Source organism: Abramis brama (assembly GCF_963993115.1).
Source record: "Abramis brama genome assembly, chromosome: 2".
Lineage (NCBI taxonomy): Eukaryota > Metazoa > Chordata > Actinopteri > Cypriniformes > Leuciscidae > Abramis > Abramis brama.
Genome location: NC_139964.1, coordinates 57,576,430 through 57,599,476, shown reverse-complemented (window position 1 = coordinate 57,599,476; position 23,047 = coordinate 57,576,430). Strand labels below are relative to the sequence as shown.

The window sequence follows — 23,047 nt, the reverse complement described above, 5'->3', positions numbered from 1 at the left end:
CTTCTGTATGGGTTATTGTCTTGGCAGCGGGGTAGCCGACATTGCTAATTAGAAAGAGTGTCCATTTGGCATTAGCATCAAGAAACAGACAGATGAATAATATCCAATGGCATCCCAAATACTTGGCACGTGAACATGTCTATCCCTGTATTTCAAACTACTATTCCAAATCAGAATTTTAAATAACTGAAAATGAGAGCAGGAGTTTCACACCTGCTTTAATGTTACATGCGATTTGCTAACAGATATTTAAAGATGGCTTGTCTCGCATAACTTCTGAGTCTTCACTTAGAAGTGTTAATCAGTCCTGTGCCAGTGGCATATGTTTTGTCTCCACAGATGGGAGTTAAAATTACCCTTGCTACTTTCTTTTACATTTTCTAAGGTGTACACATACAGAGTGAGAGAGCGAACAGGCTACTGGGATTTCAGTGAAAGAGGTGATGCACTTGATGGCCCGAGCTGCCTTAAGAGACACGGAGAGAGAAAACTATAGAAATCCATTCTTGTCTAGATTTAGTGTTTCAATTTGCAATAGAAGAGTTCTGTGTGTTTGAGCTGGGAGGACGGGTGTGCGCACCGGAGGGCATTGACTATACTGTACCTGTTACAGATCTCACCTGCAGTGTGACTGTTGTGCTGCACTCAATCACACCTCACTGTGAGATCAAGACAGTCTCAGACACCAGGGCTTTAAGAAGTTTTATTGTTGTTTTATTTTACTTTATTTTGCCTTGCTTGTTTTTAGTTGTAGTTTTACTAACACATAAGTCCTTATATTTGGTTTACATCATAAACTAAAATGAATTCATGTGACCCAAGTGGTTTAACCTCAATTTTATGCATTTTATGAGCACTTGCGTCGCTTCATTAAATTGAGGTTAAACCACTGAAGTCACATGGATTTTAATAATGTCGCCTATAAGTGGTAGTTGCGTAGACTGACAATGGAGGAATAAAAAGCTCTAAGATTTCATAAAATAAAAAAAATCTTCATTTGTGCTCCAAAGATGAACAAATGTCTAGTGGGTTTGGACAACATGAGGGTAAGTAATTGATGACAGAATTTTCATTTTTGGATGAACTAACAATTTAAGACAAGACACTACAGACAAAAACACTTTTTTTCACGCTCTGGTCAATTTTGAAATGTTGGGCAATATTTCAACAAAATGAACATTTTGAGCCGGGCTTTACCCAATGTTCAGATTTCTGTTCTCAAAATGTATGCAAATTAGTGCATATTTAATTAGATAATGGCTCACTTTAATTTCAGAAAACTTGTAAAACTAAAATTGTTTGTGATTCGTGATTCTGAATATAATAAATCAACTGAGGAGGTATGGTGATATAATATCTAGTTAACTCTATTCACCTGGGGTGTCATGTCGTAAAATAAATAATAATTGATATTTAAATTGCTATATATGGAAGCTCTCAAAAACCACACAGTATTATTTTCGTTCCGTTGTGTTTTCACGTTAACAACTTTCTTGTGATCTTGACATAACCTTATTTTTTACAAGAAATGTGTAACTGCACTTAAAAAAGCATACATTTTGTTATGCTGCGATCACAAGAAGGTTAAGCTGTAATCATGACAAGAAAAAAAAATGCAGGGCTTCTGTAGCTGTCAGATCATCACAAATTAAAATTGTATATCTCTGTTGTTTCTCCTAAACTGAATAAAGCAAATCATAATCTTTGCTTCAGTCTACTCTGAGTTTTCTCTTGAGTAAAAGTTTCTCACACATGCCTTGTTTCAGAAAAAATCTCAACAAATTTCAGTATGTCATAAATCTTAATATGAACTCATGCATGTCAAAGTGCAAGTCTCATTTGTGTCCATTTTCATTTCTTTAAGAGAAACAATTTAGACAAAGTCCAACATTTACAGTATATTAAAGTGGGATCTGGGATATACACCATTACATTCAGTAACAAAATGTGATATTTCAGTGTGAAATATCTCCTCCTTTTAAGGCAGTCTTTAATTAAAACAAGAAACTAACCTTTCATTTAATCTTCGGATTCCCTGCATTGAGATTTCTGTTTTAATGTCTGCCTTTCAACTGGTCTGACATAAAATTTTACTACATGTCTCCTTATCTTGGGAAAGGGTAGGCAGTTCATTTGATGTATTGGATCGAATCTGTTCGCATGTATATTTACAACGTGTCAAAAGGTGTCAGAATATATTGTCTCAGAATTCACTGGCAGAAGCTCTTTCATTGCACTATGATATCTCTTGTGATAAGAAGCACAGTATACCTTTCATAATCCTGAGGGGGGAGGGTTGGTTTTAGAACCAAGTTTACTAAAACTTTTCAGTAGATCAGATTTGGAGACTAATTAAATCATCTTAAACCAGTCCAGCAATCCACCATAGCCTGGTTTAAAGTGTTCTTTTCAGCTGGCCTGTTTCCCAACACTTACTGTGGGTTATTGCTTTTACTGGATAATTATCTAATCATGAAAAGTCAAATTGTAAATGTCCTCCAGAATGAATTCAGGACCTCAGCGGAGGTTTGAAATGCACACAAGATTCATTGAGAAAGTATGCATCAGTTTTTGCGAAAAACATTCAAAATGCATCAGTTTTTTGATACATAAACTAATGCCAGCATACACAGGTTTGGAAGCCCCACAGGTGAGTGAGCAATCATGGATGAAACGCATGAATGGAGCAACCATGAAACTGGATCATTAATTGCCGTATGGGGAGAAGACAGCACTCAACAGGCAATTCCATAACTGCCATCAGCTTTATCACGGAAGGGAACTATTCCCCTATACCCGGATCTAAACAAAGAGAACCAAAAATAAACCACTTCAATATTTACTGTGTAAAATTATTTATATCCGTTTTTTTTTTTTTTTTTAATTAGGACTGTCCCACATTTGGGGCGTCATTTTCACAATATTGTTGGCAAACAACAAGTGTACTTGTTAGCCAAGGAGACAACAGTGAAAATCATGCTTGAGATAAAGGTATTATCACAGAATATTTTTAGAAAGTGTCTTTTCCAATCAAGCTGTAATTTTGTCTATGCAAATACTTTTATGCTTATGCGTGTGTATTTAGCATACGACCAGTCACTATTGGGTTGTTTAAAGAAGTTTCTTACGCTAACCAAGGCTACGCACGTGTATTTGATTTAAAATACAGTAAAAAAGGTCATATTGTGAAATTATATTACAATTTAAAATAACTGTTTTCTATGTTAAAATATTTTAAAATGTAATTTATTCCTGTGATGATTTTCAGCAGTCATTACTCCAGTCTTCAGTTTCACATGAGCCTTCAGAAATCAGTTCAACATGCTGATTTGGTGCTTAAGAAACATTTCAGATTATTATCAATGAGTGTATCAGAGTCAACTGTAGGCGAGTGTAATAAACCCAGAATGAAACAAATGCAAAATAAAGACTTGACTTGGAAGCATGAGACTCACCGACAGCAGGTTAGTCAAGTCAAGTCAAGTCACATTTATTTATATAGCGCTTTTTACAATACAGATTGTTTCAAAGCAGCTTTACAGAGATAACAGGAAAATAATGCAAAAAAAGTTTGTTTCCAGAAGAAAATAGCGTCACAGTCCAGCTTAAGTAAGTTCAGTGATGTTTCATTTTTGTTTTTAAAAAGTTATTTAGTTCATTTATATATATATACTGTATATATAGCCACTCTGGAGTCCATCATCGTCCAGCTCAGTTCAGTTCTTGTATAATAGTGTCAATTCAGGCAGATCAATATTATTGTTGAATATTAAATTAGATGTTACATTTAATGTCCCCAACTTAGACAAAATTATCCTGTGAAATATGTATATACTCCGTATGTTGGACTTTGATAGAGGACAAATTAAATAAACCAGAGCGTGCGAAAAGTGTTTTAAAAGATTTCATTTCCCAGAAGTCCTCAGGGGCAAAAGTACACCATAGTTGAAGAAACGCCTACATAAACAGTCAAAAACAGTAAAGTCAAAAAATAGCACTTGTGATTAAATGCCATCCAAAGAACACACTGTTAAACTATTACTTGAAGCCCAGTCATTCCTCAGACATGATGAATGACACAGGTGGAGAGTCATTTAGCCAAGTCCTACACCAACTGATGTTCAAGTTTTAAACTTCAAAGTGATTTACTTGTTTTGTTAATTATGATAACACACACACATACACAACACAGTGACTCCTGGACAAATTAGAAATTTGTACTAGCTTGTATTACCCCCAGTGCAGTTATTTATAAAGATCATTTGTCTGTTCACATATTTTTAAGAGCGTCATCATTAAGCATGTCCAGCTTTTATTTGGGGTTGCATCAAAGTGTATGCACGGTAAAAACGATTAACTAGAAACACTCGATAATTTTACAGTTATTTATGAGTTCATTACAACTGCTTTCACCTGTTCCCAATAAACTCCTGCGCCTGCTTATAAACATGAAATATCATGTCACAGTAAACGGATCAAGCGAAGATGAATTAATTAGAGCAAAGCAAATATGATCACGTCAAATAATCACAGGAGAAAATGGGGCAATCGAAGGGAGAAAAAGAGAGAGTTCTCCAACTAGTTTCAGGGTAATTATGTGTGTGGTGGACATATGTGTATATTCATTGTACGTTGTACTCTCATATAAATATATATGCTATATGCTATCCATAATATGCCTAATAAATATGTTAATTACGTCTATAATTGTGTTGGTATTATATAGAAGTAATTGCACACATAGCTACTGGATAGCCAATCATAATGTGAAGAATACCTCATCTGATTGGTCAGGCTATAGCTAAAGGCCTATATATTATATAATACACCAAAGTTGTATAATGCTTTACACCATAATCGTATACATTACCATTTGCACACTAACATGTATTACATTCTAAATTAGGTGTCATGAATGAATTTTTTTTTCACACATATTGGTTAAATAAATATATACACTTTATTTCGATGGTCCACTTTAGACATTCTACTGACTAGTACATTTGGAATTACATATCAACTTATTCTACTAACCTGAACCCTAACACCTAACTCTAATGTACCAGTCTACTACAGTAAAAAATGTAATGTGTGTGTGTGTGTGTGTGTGTGTGTGTATAAAGTATAGTTGTCAAAATGTGGAATTCACCCTGCATATTCCAATCTTGTAATACAATCTCAAAGACTAACACCTATATTTCAACATAACACCTTTCTCAAAAAGTGATGAAAAAAGGCGATGCTGTTAAGATGGTCCTACAGATCACGCTTTAAAATCATTTTTTTTTTTTAAGAGATGTTCAAAGTCTGTTATACTTTCAAATCTGACATCTTGGCTTTACCCATCACTTCTCAACTCAGCATCCAGAGATGCAAAGAAGATAGAGAAAGAAAGAGAGACAGAGAGTCTAAATCAAAGTCAGAAATCTCCTCCCACCTGTTATCACCCGTGTGGGTGGAGTACACACGCGCACACACACACGCACGCACACACACACACTCACATGTGCTGAAGCTCACAATCTCCAGGGTGGGAGCTTGTAATTCTGTTTAATCAAATGCCAAAAAACTCTGACTCAGAGAGAATGAGGAGGAGAGAGAGTGACTAGCAAGGGAAATAGAGGGAGAGACAGACGGTTAATATTCGTGTGCATGCCCATAAGGCAGTAAACTGCGTGTTCTGAGGTCAATGCACTGAACAGCGGGTAAATTTATAGTATATTTCCACTATAAACTACATTTTTTTATACATTAACACTGGCATACTATGTCATTTATCCGCAGTGTTAAGATTTTGCAATCACATCAACAAGAATATGCATTGTATTAATTGTTTTAGAAATGGTACACTTCTGAATTTAAGACTTCTGTCAATTTAACATGCTATTCAAGGGCAATTACATAAAAAAATTAATTTTTAAAAAGTACAACATTTAAACTAACCCCTGACCTTGTGATTATTTGTGTTTAATTAAAACTAGTAATTATGTACTATTTATCATAGTGTAGTTAATTCATCAAAAAACATGTAATTGATTTGATTAATTAAAAATGGATGGATGGATGGATGGATGGATGGATGGATGTCCCGAAATGTCTGCATGTATACATATACATACATGTACATATATGTATACTGCAACATATACTTTTCAGCCAATTTAGACAGTAAGATAATGGAATGTTATATCTACTAAAAGTCTGCTACATCACAGTTGTTTCTATGAGCGAAGCAGAGGAAATGCCCTTTAACTGCCCCACCGCAACTCATTTCGGATAACAGTGTGTGCTAAATGACTAAATCCACAATGCACTCACTTATCAGCACAAACGGTATGGCTTCTTTTAGACAAGTGGCCTGACAGTGATCTCTATAGCCCCCAGGCAGTGGCACTAGAGCTGAGAGGTGCTTTCAGCTATCATTAAAAAAGCTACATCATGAATATGTCAATTCTATTCTTGTTAAGATGTTTAAGGAGAACTGAGACATTAAAAAGAATCCATCTTCTTCATGAGCTTTTTGTTGCAAGTTTTCCCTCCAAAAGGGCATCTCAAGGTTCAGAATATATTATGCAGGATGATTAATGGTGCTTGCTTATATGAACATTGCTATTATAACTGTTTATACTTAGGATTGGGTTTGAACAAATATTAAAATTTGTTGCGTACCTCAAATGGAGGGACCAAGCCTTCAAGATCAGAATATCATTGATAATTTGATGGTAACCAAAGAAGAACATCCTAGCTCACATTTGATGAATATTCGAATGCTACCAGTCCCGATCTGAATTCTAACTTGCGATGCAGCTTGAATCATAATGACACCGTGTTCGTTTATTGGCCAGAGGAGAACTGGCCCATCCGAATGAGCCTGGTTTCTCCCAAGGTTTTTTCTCCATTCTGTCACCCGAAGGAGTTCGGGTTCCTTGCCACTGTCGCCTCTGGCTTGCTTAGTAGGGGACACTTAATATTCAACGATAATATTAATTATACTGCACTGACGCTGTTGAATGAGAACTGAACTGAGCTGGACGATGACATACTTTTTTTTTGCAGAACTGCTTTATAGATGAAATGAACTAATTTAATAATTGATGATCTTTGCAAAGGAACTGAATCAACACTGAACTGACTTCATTTGAACAACAGCTGAAATACATAATTTTCCTGTTATCAGTGCAAAGCTGCTTTGAAACAATCTGTATTGTATAAAGTGCTATAAAGGTGACTTGACATTTTCTTCACAAAATGTAAAAAAGTAAACTTGTCTTACCTTTCGAGACTCAAGTAGATGCCCCATACTACACGCTTTGTGATTTTGCCAACATTGCCCCTCAGTTTAGAGTTTTAGTTTACCAAAACTTTTTGTTTGGCTGTAGTTATACCCTGACGCAGCAGTAATATTTCATTCGTGAACCGTTTAAGACTTTGGCTGAGGTGAAGTTGAAATTTTCATTTGTGCCAAGTGATGGATGATATGTCAGAAAACATGAGAATTGATAGAAAACTCTTTTGTAATGTAAATATAGAAATCTTCAGCTGCGGGAATTAATGTATTCATTTTATTAATCTCTATTTTTACTGATTTTTCTCAGATATCCACCCCCCCACCCCCCTCCCCACTAAAAGCTTTGCAAACCTGCATTACAGATTCTTTCATCTCGTCTTCCCATTACCTGTTCGCTTCTCATCTCACCTCATCTCATCTCCTCTGGTTTTGGCTGCTATTTGATAAACCTCTGATTCATTCTGCAAGCTCTCCGTCGGCCCCCAAACACCTGCAGAACAGCCTTTCCACAGCAAAAGTGTGCGCATATGAGAGGGAGACAGTAAGAGGCAAAGAAAAAAAGAGCACAGATACAAATACCACTTAACATAATTACCACTGTCCATGGGAATTCAAAATCCGTGGCCAGAGCCAAATTCTGCGTATCTAAAAGAGGTTTCGCATTCGAAGAGAATACATTCAGTGTGTCCAAACTACCGTTTCCCTCAGGGCTCCTAGAGGAACAGAGTGAGACACATCTAAACACGAAATAAGATGTTTCAAATGAGTTTCACTCCCCTTTGTGGCATCTAGTGTTTTGTTGGCCAGCACCAGAGTAGCCCTTGAGAGCGCATAAACGTAACCAGTCTGTTTCTGTGGTGGTCTGAGACCACGGATGCATGTTTGGCAGTTGAGCACTCTAATTTTGAGCCTAAAAGCAGCAGTGCTTTCAGGCAGCAGAAGAGCATATTATCCAGTATCTGAGAGCACTCCTCTACCTCTATACACACACACAGCGCAAAGCGGACAGTGTGGCTAACTGATGATAGACTTCAGCTCCGCAGCCTCAAATCCATATGTAGGGCCACAGCCGGTCAGCCAAGGCTGAAATTGCAATTAAACAGTAAATTACAACTAGAATTGCTGCGGTTTGTGAGAGGTTTTAACTTTACTGTAACTTTGAACGGAAACTTTGCAATAACCTTCAAAAGCGACCTGTGGGACAGTCTGGGGTGAACTTTAGTCCGCAATTTCTGTGTTAATGCAAAGGGTACACACACTCAAGATATACCATTTATCAATGAACAAGAAAGTACAAAGCCTATTTGGAAAAGGAAACAGGAAAAAAAGGAAACCTTCAGCAAGAAATAATCTTTCACCTTGAGAAATACTGTGGCTGCATTATTCAAAGGGTTGAAGCAGTCACGAGAGTGTCAATGATAATAAAAGCATTGCACGAAATGTATTTTCACTACTATTATACAGTACATGTAGATTGTACAAAAAGACAAGAAGTGCAAGAATGTTTGTAAGAGTGTTACTGTAAATCTATCTCAGGTGGCGTTCAATTGGTATCAATTGCCAGGCCGGTGCAAAAATAATGAGAACATAAATAATAATAAATACATTTTACATTTGGTCTTGACATTAAATCATAATTATTTTAGTCCAATGATTGCAATAGTATTTTTTTTCTTCTTTTTTTCAGGTTTACACATTTAACAACACTCTTAATGGTGGTTAGAAAAAGATTTTAATTAAAATATTTAATTTCATTTAATTTAAGTATGTTTATTTACTACTTCTATTACTACTACTACTACTACTACTAATTGTATAAATTAAATATATAATTGATTTATTTTATTTTATTTATTTATTTGTAATACTTTTTATTTAAATAATTTTATACAATTTAAATATTTAATAAGTAAATATTTTCCAGATATCATTTTACAAATATTTATAATTCTTCATTCCTGCACTATATAAATGGGTCGTTATACTGTACATGAAAATATATAGCACGTTTTGTATTTTAAGAAGGAGGTCTCTTGCAAGGGGATCATCCTGTTTGCGGGTCCATGGCATTGAAGAATTTCATTGTCAACAGTCAGTTAGATTTTCAAATTCGATATAAGCATTGAAACATCTTGTACGACTAAACAGTATGCCGCCAATTCCAATTCGAAAAAAAATATTATGAAAGAAGCCAGAAATAATAATATACATTGTTTAACACTGTAGCCTCGGGCAACCCATAATGCTTTCCGGTCATTTCTCCAATGTGAGATGCTATTTTGTTCATTATTCATAGGGTAGTAAAAGCTGTTGAGCTTCTTTACTGGGGACGCAAAAAAAAGAACATATGTCTGTATGGGTGAAAATGCAAAAACAAACTGATTGTTAATTAAGACTTATTCGCACCCAATGTCGCTGACAGTGAAAAGACAGCTTAAATAAATACACAATCGCCTTCCTGTTTGAAGAAGCATGAATGATCAATAAAGTTTGCAGTTAGTAATAGAGTGTAGTTGCTATCTGCATGAAAATAAAGACATTATAATAATCCCATAATCATGAGACTGTATGCATTAGAGGTTTCCTCAAGAGACATGATACTAATGCCTCTGCCCACATGACTATAACCCACAACTATGGATCAAATCAGCAAACTGACACCATATTGGTCAGTGTCTGCCGTGACTCACTAAGATATGCACACAGATGCACGTCCACGCATAGTCGCAGACACATGCATATTAAGATATCAAGTCCATATTTCATGAGGAACATGCTGTATTTGTCCTTCCTGTGCTCGATAAATGTTACATGAGATCTCAGTGCTCCCTAATCAGAGTCTGGGCTCCATACATATTCATACCGGGAGAGAAATTTACATGCCCTGGAATCACATGCAGAAAAACGTTATTGTGTTTACACACAAGCTCTCTGTTGTAAACAATTCCCTCACTGTGGTTCTACAGAATCGCAGATAAGATCCACACGCATACTTTGGCAGTTAAAGCACTCTTGATGCTGTTGAGGGGATAATCTGATGCTGGAGACGAGGCTGATGAGAGGATCCATTAATCTGCTGCGTTAGCTGTGAGATGCTGGAGGCACTATCCCTCTATCAGGTTTTCTGCATTTAACACACAACTGTGTGACAGAAGTCTATTATTACTCTTCCAGAAGACTTTACAGAACTCAGTAGCTGCTCAATGCGAAATCAAACAATGGACAATTAGGAAACACTGAAAGTGCACGCTAAGCTACACGCTAAGCTACACTCTACTATATTTTATATACAATAACATACTATTCTAAGCTACATTGTACCATTTTATTATAATATTAGTTACACTATACACAATAGTATATTATATTCTGCTTGGCTACACTATACACAATACTAAGCCACACTATATTATTATATACAATATTATACTGTTACGCTACATAATGCTATTGGCTACATTAAGCTACATTATGATATTTTATGCTAAGCTATTATACTACATTACATACAATATACTATGTTAAGATAGATTATGCTATATGGATTATGGAGCCCTATTTAAACTTCAAACTTTTTTTCTCAGAATAGTGAGTTTATATCTTGCAAGTCAGACTTTACAACTCGCAGTTGCGGGTTTACAGTGAGGAAAATAAGTATTTGAACACCCTGCTATTTTGCAAGTTCTCCCACTTAGAAATCATGGAGGGGTCTGAAATTGTCATCGTAGGTGCATGTCCACTGTGAGAGACATAATCTAAATAAAAAAAATCCAGAAATCACAATGTATGATTTTTTAACTATTTATTTGTATGATACAGCTGCAAATAAGTATTTGAACACCTGAGAAAATCAATGTTAATATTTGGTACAGTAGCCTTTGTTTGCAATTACAGAGGTCAAACGTTTCCTGTAGTTTTTCACCAGGTTTGCACACACTGCAGGAGGGATTTTGGCCCACTCCTCCACACAGATCTTCTCTAGATCAGTCAGGTTTCTGGGCTGTCGCTGAGAAACGCAGAGTTTGAGCTCCCTCCAAAGATTCTCTATTGGGTTTAGGTCTGGAGACTGGCTAGGCCACGCCAGAACCTTGATATGCTTCTTACAGAGCCACTCCTTGGTTATCCTGGCTGTGTGCTTCGGGTCATTGTCATGTTGGAAGACCCAGCCTCGACCCATCTTCAATGCTCTAACTGAGGGAAGGAGGTTGTTCCCCAAAATCTCGCAATACATGGCCCTGGTCATCCTCTCCTTAATACAGTGCAGTCGCCCTGTCCCATGTGCAGAAAAACACCCCCAAAGCATGATGCTACCACCCCCATGCTTCACAGTAGGGATGGTGTTCTTGGGATGGTACTCATCATTCTTCTTCCTCCAAACACGTTTAGTGGAATTATGACCAAAAAGTTCTATTTTGGTCTCATCTGACCACATGACTTTCTCCCATAACTCCTCTGGATCATCCAAATGGTCATTGGCAAACTTAAGACGGGCCTTGACATGTGCTGGTTTAAGCAGGGGAACCTTCCGTGCCATGCATGATTTCAAACCATGACGTCTTAGTGTATTACCAACAGTAACCTTGGAAACGGTGGTCCCAGCTCTTTTCAGGTCATTGACCAGCTCCTCCCGTGTAGTTCTGGGCTGATTTCTCACCTTTCTTAGGATCATTGAGACCCCACGAGGTGAGATCTTGCATGGAGCCCCAGTCCGAGGGAGATTGACAGTCATGTTTAGCTTCTTCCATTTTCTAATGATTGCTCCAACAGTGGACCTTTTTTCACCAAGCTGCTTGGCAATTTCCCCGTAGCCCTTTCCAGCCTTGTGGAGGTGTACAATTTTGTCTCTAGTGTCTTTGGACAGCTCTTTGGTCTTGGCCATGTTAGTAGTTGGATTCTTACTGATTGTATGGGGTGGACAGGTGTCTTTATGCAGCTAACGACCTCAAACAGGTGCATCTAATTTAGGATAATAAATGGAGTGGAGGTGGACATTTTAAAGGCAGACTAACAGGTCTTTGAGGGTCAGAATTCTAGCTGATAGACAGGTGTTCAAATACTTATTTGCAGCTGTATCATACATATAAATAGTTACAAAATAATATATTGTGATTTCTGGATTTTTTTTTTTAGATTATGTCTCTCACAGTGGACATGCACCTACGATGACAATTTCAGACCCCTCCATGATTTCCAAGTGGGAGAACTTGCAAAATAGCAGGGTGTTCAAATACTTATTTTCCTCACTGTATATCTCACAATTCGAAGGAAAAAAGCCAGAATTGTGAGTTATAGGTTTATAATTGCGAGATATAAACTTTTAATTCTGACTCTTGTCTCGCAGTTGCGTGTTTATATCTCACAATTATGAAAAAAGACAAACTTGCAATTAAAAATGAGATTTACACTTCCAATTGCGAGAAAAAAGTCAGCATGAGATTTGTATCAACAGATTGAGTGAACAGAGAAATGAGTCCAATAATTTATATGCATCATAAATGCACATTTTGCCTCTGACCTATTAACACTGTGATTGTGCAACTGTTTTTCCTTATTATCTATAATAAAAGAGCTTATACTGTAAACTCCACTTTTTGTATACTTTAATATGTATATAGCCTACACTACACATTTTCGCCACAATGTATAGCATACAAAATTAAATGTTATTTTGTTTATAATTAATAAGTCAGTAAGATATCGGACTTACCAGTTCACCATGTGGTACAGGTAAAGTTAATAAGGACAGTTTCAAAAAATTGCATCTAGTATATAGGACAAAGTATTTGGTAAATGGCACGATTAAGATGACATAATTATTGGATCCCTAAAACCTAAAATAGGGGTCCATGTCATCAAAATCTTACTCCAGTCAGGCAAACAAAGTTGGCAACCCTGCACTATACTATATTCAACTATACAATAGTATAAGTTATATTAAGTTGCATTGTGCTATACTATGCTAAGCTACACTAAGCTTTACTGTACTATACTTTAAAAACATTATTTTGTATTATATATGTTTTGTAAAATACTTTACAAATTGTGTTTATTTTGTCTGTATCTAATATCACCCAGAAATACCTATGTTTAGACATGCCCATAAATGCATGGTCAGTAACACTTGACATTCCAACACAGAATTCTGAATAATACAGGAATATTGCAGCTTTTTTATTTTTTGTTATAAATTAACCTTTATTTAACCAGGCAAGTCACTTAAGAATAAGTTCTTATTTTCAATAACAGCCTGGCAGTTGTTCCAAAGTTATTGTTATTATTTTTTTAGATTTAAAAAAAAGAAAGAAAAGTGGCTGATCTGGTTTGCACAATGCCTACATAATTGGAATATAACCCAATTCTGATTACTAAATCGAATATTTTCCTATTCTGCTTTTCTATGTTAAACTACATTATAACTATGCTAAGTTATAGTGTTCTGTTTAACTATACTTTGCTAAGTTACATTATGCTATACTGTGCTAAGCTACACTATACTAAAATATATACTTTACTATATGCTTTACTATATTATGCTATCCCTTACAAAAAATACTGCAGTATAACTGTCAAAGTACAACAGCAAATCTTAGTACAAAGAAGTAGAATCAGTAAAGTCCAACTGTACAGTATAATGAAGTGCACGTACAGTATAGCTGCTGTTCAGTGATACACTTTACTAAGCTACACAATACTAAATTATACTATGTAATGCTACACTATACTACTCTACTATAAGCGACGCCATGCTATACTATGCTCTTCAATCGTTTGACTTTTCAAACTGACTGTATCTAATATCACCCAGAATTGCTATTGCTTGGACATCATGCATTAATTAATAGAGTGATTATAGAGGGGTGTTCCAGCTTTTTATCAGATTTCCATAAAATTGTATATTGGCAAGATATGGTTATGGAAATCAAGTGTACATGATGCTTACATATATACCCAATTCTTGCAACTATGGGAATATCACAAGAATTTCTGTGGCTAGAGCTCTTTTTAGTCCAAGTACTGTGTTGCGAGTTTTTGGATTCAGCTCTCGTAATGTGAAAACGACAACATTGGCCTTGTGATCTGGTCACTCGTTTTAATGAACAATATCTCATGAATTATTCCACCGGACTACACTCCCCTAATCCTCACTTACATCTCTGTCCCAATTTGTTTTCACAAGGGTGCTTTAAAACTTTTTTTTTTTCTCGTTCCTTCAATTCTCATTCCTATGAGCATCCTTTGCTGTGGGAATGTTTCTAAAGTAGGGAAACAAAATAGACCAGATACCTCAAAATAATGGGAGAAAAATGCCTTTGTCAGGCTATAGTCAAGATGTTCAAACAATTTGTTTTGATCTAGCACCACAGAAACTTATATTTTAACTTTAAACCTTTACAGTAGAAAATCATAGAAGATTAGACAGAGGCACTTTTAAGAACAGTGGAGCAGTACTAAGAAAGATGAGAGAAATCCATAAAAGTGAAGAAAACTAGAAGACAGATAGAAAAAAAGGGAATAGAGAGGGACAAAGAGAGAAAACCATATTTCGTTAGCCGGGTCAGGTTGTAATCAGGGTTCTCAAGTTTTATCAAAAGCTTGGAGTGAGATCATGCGGTTAGGGGAGGAGCCCTAATGGAGCCCCGCCCCCCAATTTTACCCATTGTTCATAATTAACCAGCACAAATTGAAATGATAACAATTGGTAAATGTGATAAATGACAGAGCAATTCATCACATCAAATATACTCTTTAATGTTATATTTCAAAATTACAAATATACAAAAATTACAAAAATATAACAAATTGCTCCAAACAGTTTGGAAAAACAAATCTTTTTGCATTTTGAATGTGTCTAGTCGAAATGGTATAATGATTTATTGTGTATAAGTATAAAGGTGTGTGTGTGTGTGTGTGTGTGTGTGTGTGTACACAAGTACACACTCCAGCTTATGAAATGTGTTTTGTGTTGTAAGTATTTGTTGCACATTTTGATGCCTTGATAACATATATATATTTAATGTTCTAGCCTAAAAATGTTAGACGAGCTTTCTTTCTTCCAACTTACCTTCTCCATCACGACGTGTGTTCGCGCAATGTTGTTGGTTACTTAGTAACGAACGTACGGTGGCCGAGAATTTTCCGTGTGTTTGCGCATCTATGTTGCCTAGTAACGAACGCAATCTGGCCGAGATACCTGCTGGCAGCAGGAAACTTCACTTTGTGTGCCTGCGCCTCGTATACAACGTTATATATAAAGCTTGCAGGACAACTTGGTTGGCAGGCATTGCCTTTTCAGCATGAGAAATACACGGTGTGGCGTGTGAGCGTGTGAACTGGTTGAATTGCGTGTGTCTCACGGCCAATGCGTGAGACTTGAGAACCCTGTTGTAATGCTGCTCTCTCTGTCTATGTCTTGTCCATAATATCTGCCTCAGGCAGAGGCACAATTGCACATTCATTTGATATCTGCGAGCTGCTTCCTCGAAATCACTTTCTCCCCAGCAAGCTCTCGTCTGGTTCTTCCCCGAGACAGCATCCCTCTATCTTGTCATCCTCCTGTGGCATCCATTACACATGCAAGCATATACGAACATACTCGCACACCAAACCGACGGGAGATTGCTTGCCACAGCAAAGAGCGGGATGCATATTCCCCAGAATGCACTGGAGTTACATACTTTAAACACAGCCACAATTTAATGTTTAATTTCCTTCGACCCCCTTCCAATCTCTATACTTTCCCTTCCCTCCTCTCTTTGCATCTCTCCTGCTGTTATTTTGCCAGTGTCTTGCTATCTCCCTCGCCAGTGTTTGGTTTTCAGTGACATGTTTTTGCTTTCTTTAATATACCTGGGCGTTATCATGGCATCATCCACAGATACAGAGAAAGGCACGAGAGAAGGTTAGAGAGAAAATGGAAAGGAAGCAAAGACACTGACTTCAGCCTGTCAAATATATACTTTTAGGAGATTAAAATTCTGTCATCATTCACTCAACCTTGTATTGTGCCAAATCTGTATCAATTTCAGCAGAACAAAAAAAAAGTCAATGTTTAGCAGGATGTTCATGTTGATCTTTTTTTCTATACAATGAAAATGATTTTGTGGTGAAGTAAATACAGATAAACAAAGTTATTAGATTAAATAAAGTCTATATTAGTACTAAATTTAAGCTTGTATAAATTAAAAAATAAGTATCATCAACATTATAAAATCAAGTAAAACCTACTCCATAATAAGGTTGCATTTTTCACTGTTTTTCAGCAGTATTTACACTGTTTTATCATTGCTTTTGTTCTTAGGTTTAGTGACTTACTGTTTTGTGACATCTGCAGTTAATTTTCTACTCCAAATGACACATTCATACTCAAAAAATGATCCAATGAATGTTACCGTTATTAAGTAAATGATTGGAAGAAATCAATACTGTTATTCAGGAAGGAGGCATTAAATTGATCAAAAGTGATTGTAAAGATTTTTACACGGTTAAAAAAAATCTATTTCAAATAAATGCTGCTTTTTTTTTCTTTTTTTTTTTTGCTACTTTCCATTCATCACAGATTCCTGACATTTTTTAAGGATCATGTGACACTGAAGACTGGAGTAATGGCTTTGCCATTACAGGAACAAATTACATTTTAATGTGTATATGCATTATATTCCAATATAATGTATAATATTATATTTTTATGTAGGCCTAGCTTATGTTTTATATGCTTCACTATAGCAAAATGAAGCTGGTAGAACAAGGAATTCTAGCAAGCTAGTCGAGTCAAGAAGCCTAAGCAGCACGAGCATCTGAAACAGACCATCTGCTGGTCTTCTCAAAAGAGACACTTAACATTATGCAGCTTTGTGCAGGTGGGTCAGAATGACAATGTGAGAAAAAGAGAAAATAAGAGGGAGAATGCATTACGAAGACTGCTGTGATGATTTTGAGAAAGGGCACCAGGAGATCACAGTCACACAGACTCAAAGCGCAAACTCACACAAAGGCATGTTAATTAAGGCATGTTTAGGGGACGGCTGCTCTCTCTGCGTGTGGGCTGCAGTGTTTGCGTCTTCCCTTTTCTCTATGTGGGATTGATGAAGCTCCCCTGAGCGACTAGTGATGTCTGTTTTTTGTGGCACAGTGGGAAACATTATGTGGGCTTGGAGCAGTGTGTATGTGTGCGTATGTCTACGCCAGTGAAGGGAACAGTGGGGAGCAGAATGTCACTGTAATTATAATTTCATACGACGCTCTGTTGATCAGAGTTTGATAAGGATGAAGAAAAAGAAGATCCCTAAGCGTGTTTGTGTGCAGACAGACACACACACACACATATTCACAAGGGACAAACAGATGTTTTATGCATGTGTATAAGCGCAGAGGGTGTGTTAACTATAAGGAAGATCCGCTAAGTGGGTCAACATGTCTTGCCCTGCTGTGCCAGTGCTGTGTGTTATGTGACGTGAGTGGCTTCAAACACGATATCTAGACAGAATGCTTGCATTGAAGCCTTGAAGTCGACTCCAGGCAAACATGCAGAAATAGGCAAGAAATTACTCACAGATTCATTAGGGAGGTCTGAGGCGTTTGTTCCCTCTCACTGGCAAAGTGAGAAGATGGAAATGTAACAAGATGGAACTACGGCACAATAGGAAAAAGAAAACTAAATTACTTTCTCTCACATTCGCTCACTCACTCACTCACTCACTCTCACACACTAAAAAGTGCTACGCAAAGGTACAAAGACACTGTATTTGATTCAAAGACAATAAACTGAGATTTCACAGCTCGGCAGCGTGTGAACGTCTGGGCCAACTCTGTGCAAAAAATAATGCCTCCGTCCAAGAATAAAATTGGAAAACTAAAGCAACATAAGTGCTTCAAAGTCAAATGAAAACACCCATTGAGATGAAAGAACTCGCTCAATAGACAAATCAACGCTTTATTCTGTTATCAAACCCTTCACACAATCACGGGGAACGAATTAACAGAAGGCCACGTATTCGACTAAGTCAGCAGTTTAGTCTTTGAAACATCTCTGAAGATGACTGAAAGTTGGGTAAAATCTATTCAGTCTGGTCTATAATATAATATAATATAATATAATATAATATAATATAATATAATATAATATAATATAATATAATATAATATAATATAATAAAAAGGTATTAAATATTTATATTTAACACCCTGGTGATAATCAGGTGTTAAATCTTTCTGAGAAATCTTTCAGGCAAATGATTCAATTCAAGCTGTGTAAAAGCCAATTCCCAATTACAGATAAACTTGCTTTGAAAAATATTGCATCAAAAATAATCCTTTCACACCAAGGATAAAATTTTGTCCAGTTACACATATGTTATTTTATTTATAAACTGCAAGATATTCTTGCTCTCCAGGAGCAATAAATATATAATTAGTAAAGCTCTGGTGTGTTTTGGCAGAATGAAATTACATAGAAGCTTATGAAGAAGTGAGCCAGCTCTCAGATTTCATAAAAAATATCTTAAATTGTGTTCCGAAGATGAACGAAAGTCTTACGGGGTTGGAACAACATGAGAGTGAGAAATTACAGACAGAATTTACATTTTTGAGTGAACTAACCCTTTAATGTTGGATTATCGCCCTTTTGTTTTATTTAATAAATTTACGCAATAAAGTTTGCTCTGAACAGACCTTGACAGCTAGTTCAACATATTCAGGCCAAACACTTTTAATTATGTTTAAAAAGTTCATGCACATGCAAATTTTGCTACTTTACACTGACTGCCTTTACTCAGGAAAATTGGCCTTGATATTAACCTTGATAATAGATGAGAGTGCTTAAATTAATCAAGATTACCTGAATTCAGAAACTTCTCTAAAAAGCATTTGCACATCATGCCCATACCTGAAGTGCTAACCGCTAACCCGGACGTCGAGGTCACTTCTCGCGCGATCACCCGGTGTTGCTGAAAAAGTGTTGACAACTTAGTGTTAACTAATAATTGTTGCAAACTTTTACTACCAACAAAATATTAGTTCATTCCTGGAACTGAGCATCATTACACTACATCCTTATGCATCGCTTTCTGACAGGACTTTTACGGGCTTTTCCCAAATCACAGAAGTGACCTCGACGTCCAGGTTAGCGGTAGCATAAGCCATCAGGCAAGTGTTATTTAAATAAACTCCTGATGTACTTACAAACTTTCCAATGCCTCGTTTTATGAGTACAGAACCTATTTGCACTACTGTAAAAGTTTGGTACCATTCCGGGCATTATTAGTGGGGTAATTTATAGTGTTGGGTCCGAGTCCACCTTTGTCGAGTCCAAGCATAGACAGTAAAAGAAATGGATACAGTGACCCCATAGATTTCAACGGAGAAAAGTGAAGCAAATTAGAAGCACTCACTTCCTGATGGCTGAGCATACTGACTCAAACTGAGCTTGATGACGTAGATGTGACGTGAGCAGCCTGTCTGACAGTTGTAAGTCTTCTAGTAGCTGTGCCAAGAGAAATCTGAATCATTCCCTTCCGAAACTTGCAGAGACGGAGAGCGTGAGTAGGAGCTGTCCATGAGCTAGGAGCAGGAGCAACTTTATGACTCTCTATGGCAGGGAACGACAACTGGCGGCCCGCGGGCCAAAACTGGCCCGCCAGCAATATTTTCTGGCCCGCCGGATTATTTTGGAAGTCCTAAATGCTGCACAAAACTCTTCCAATACTTGAGAAAAGCCGTAGTCGCGCGGTGATTTCACCGCCGCATACTGTGTGAAACGCACATAGGGAATCATGTGGCGCGGGATTACATGTTAAAGTATAGCCTAACTGTGCGTTCACACCGGACGCGAATAGCGCGTCAAATTCGCGCCTGCCGCGTCTAGTTATACGCTTGACCACTTTGTGTGCTTTCGCGCGTCAAAAGACGGTAGCGGTCAGAACTTTGGTGAACTTTGGACTGAGCGGGCGGTCTGACAATAGCCCACTCCCGACATCTTTTGACAGCGTATCCGCACTTAATTCTGACCACCTGTACACCTCCGAGGAGCTGTTTGGTACTGAAACCATTGTCAGTCAACAACATTCTTTTTTTGCAAGGATGTTTTAAATAGTTCGGCAGAAAATAGCCTACTTCATTTGTCAGTAGGGCAATATGATTTTCGTTTATGTTGCTTTGGAATTTGAGTGATAGGCTTTGTCCTATTCAATTTATGTTATTTATATTTCATAAATTTTTCCTGTGGCATTTTTTTTCTCTGCTGACAGTACAATGTTAAAATAGCCTAATATTTATATTGACACGAACCCAATTTTTGTATAGCATTTATAATTATTATAGGCTACTTAATCTCCTTCTTTCCGTTAGAGACATTTGAATGTGAGATTATGGAAACGAGATCTAAATTTTGCGGACCCCTCAGGTCGGGAAATAAAGTGGGTGAACACAGAGTGTATTTTAATTTAAGCGGTTCCTGAATAGAAGCTTGTGGGAGCGGGACGGAAAAAAACTGTCCCGCGCAGACCTTCTTAAACCTTAGGTGTGTGTCCCGAATAAATAATAATAATAAAAAAAGGAATAAAGTTCAAAAGTCGGACTGTAAGGCGCGAATGAGGCATGATTGCTATTCACACCATTATTAAAATGGCTGTAATCTGTTACCACAAAAGTACTTGATCTGTTTAAAATGATTTCCTTGCTATATCATGCCTAAGGTGTTAAATTCAAAATTCAAAATCAAAATTAAAATTTGTCTAATCCAGTAATTATTTTTTTCTATTTTTGATCTGAGCACAATCAGAAAATCAGAAAACCCGTCGATATTCGATTTTTAAATTTTTTTCATTTTAATTCAGGAAATAAATAATGGAAAAACAAGTCGTTTTTCATCTTTTTATTTTTGGTTTTAATTTGAAAAAAAAAAAACGATTGAACGAATGATCCATGGGCGGTGATGGACCCATCATATTCCGCGATTATAGGCCTACAGTATATAAGAGCATTTAATTTGTATTCATAGGCCTACTCTGTGTAGCTGGCCCGCCATCTACTGGCTAAAAAAAATATTGGCCCGCGGCCAAAGTTACTTGCTGACCCCTGCTCTATGGGCTTCTCCCTTGACTTTATCGGACTTTATGCCTCCACATTTCCCCAATTGACTGCGAGCTTCTCTTCCTGTCTATATGGTAATTTCCAGAGAGTCGCGTGCTTATGACGCAATCGTTAGCCTATTTTTACAAAATCTGCTTCTACGGGGCCATAACGTAAGATACAAGGTAATGGAGCCTTTTATACATTGTCGTATTTCTTTAGAAATAAACAATGGACAAATAAGAGTCTTTAAACGCCTCAGATGTAAAGTTATTCGCTGTCAAAGTGACGCCAAAATGAATGGGAGTCAATGGAATGCTAACAGCAGGTGATGGCTTGTTAGCCAATGGCGGTCCTCAGGGGTGGTACGCTTTCTGGATGCTGGATTACCCCCCTGAGTCCAAGTCCTTAACAATTAAGTCCGAGTCCAAGTCCGAGTCCAAGTCCGAGTCCAAAAGAGGGCCGAGTCGGACTTGAGTACGAGTCCTTAACATCCGAGTCCGAGTCGAGTCCGGCCGAGTACACAAACATTTAAATGATTTGAAATTGACCTTTCACAAACACCCACCCCTCTTAGTTACTGTTGCTACGTCCGACAAGCCATTCCGCTCTCACTCCACATGTTCTCACACAGTGAAAAATATACTGAGGAGCAAAGAGGACACTGACAATGCGTTAAAGGACAATTCCGGTGAAAAATTAACCTAGGGGTAATTAACACATGGTTACCGAGTCGATTGTTCCCTGGGATGCGTTTTCATGAAAATCGAATGTAAAGAGTTTTATCTCTAAAAACAGATTAGCTTATAACACTAGTATATGGGGCACAGAGTAAGTAAAAGTAAATCGCTAGTTAATACCACTAACAACGATCGACTCGGTAACCATGTGTTAATTACCCCTAGGTTCATTTTTCACCGGAATTGTCCTTTAACAGACAAGACAGAGCAGGCTATTTTTTGTATGAAATAAAGTCTCAGCTTTCAAATTTTGTAATTTTTATGAAATAAAAATATATTTAAAAAAAAAAAAAAATACAGTTTTATGTAATTTTTTTTGGTGCTTTAATGTGTAGGCCTGAGGCAGCACGTGAACTGATAATCTCTTCTAGTTATAGCACGAATTAAACATAAATGAACATCATGACTGCAAAAAGAAACCAATACACACCATTTTTCAAGTTCAGATCCACTGACTTTAATCTATTATTTGGTTTGGTTTGTTTGTCAGACAAAAATGGTGGGTGTCTGCATTATGATTGGTCAGATCGCTTGTCCAGGGGCGTAGCACAAGATCCCGGGCCCTATGCATAGGCAGTCCTGATGGGCCCCCATGTTCCTCAAAAAAAATAAAAATAATAATAATATGGCCTCTGCACACATGAATCTGTAGACCTAGATATTTATAGCGTAATAACTATTAACTGTAAATGCTTAGAGTAGCCTGATAATTTGTCATGTGTGCACACACATTTCAAACCTCCTTTCAACATTCTCTAGCCTACTTTACTGTGGTTACTAAGTTTAAGCTAAATGATATTACAATTTTATAACACTCAATGTAGGCTATATAATTGCTAATTATTGCTAATTTTAGATATTATAGCCTATTAATTTAAAATTAAACAGGTTTCAATTTAGGCTATTATAATGGTGTGTTGTGCAAACAGCATTGTTAGTGTACAGTTTTATTTAT

General features: G+C 36.9%; 1 long non-coding RNA gene across 3 annotated transcripts in view; it reads right to left on the bottom strand.

Annotated features, from left to right (window-relative positions):
• Positions 1 to 23,047, bottom strand: part of LOC311078309 — a 115,047-nt gene that overhangs the window by 28,211 nt on the left and 63,789 nt on the right. The window contains exon 3 of one of the 3 annotated variants that reach the window (XR_014605127.1): positions 17,838 to 17,914. The exons of the other annotated variants lie outside the window; for them this stretch is intronic. This is a non-coding gene — a long non-coding RNA (uncharacterized lncRNA). The remainder of the gene's footprint in view (positions 1 to 17,837; positions 17,915 to 23,047) is intronic. 3 annotated transcript variants of the gene reach the window in all.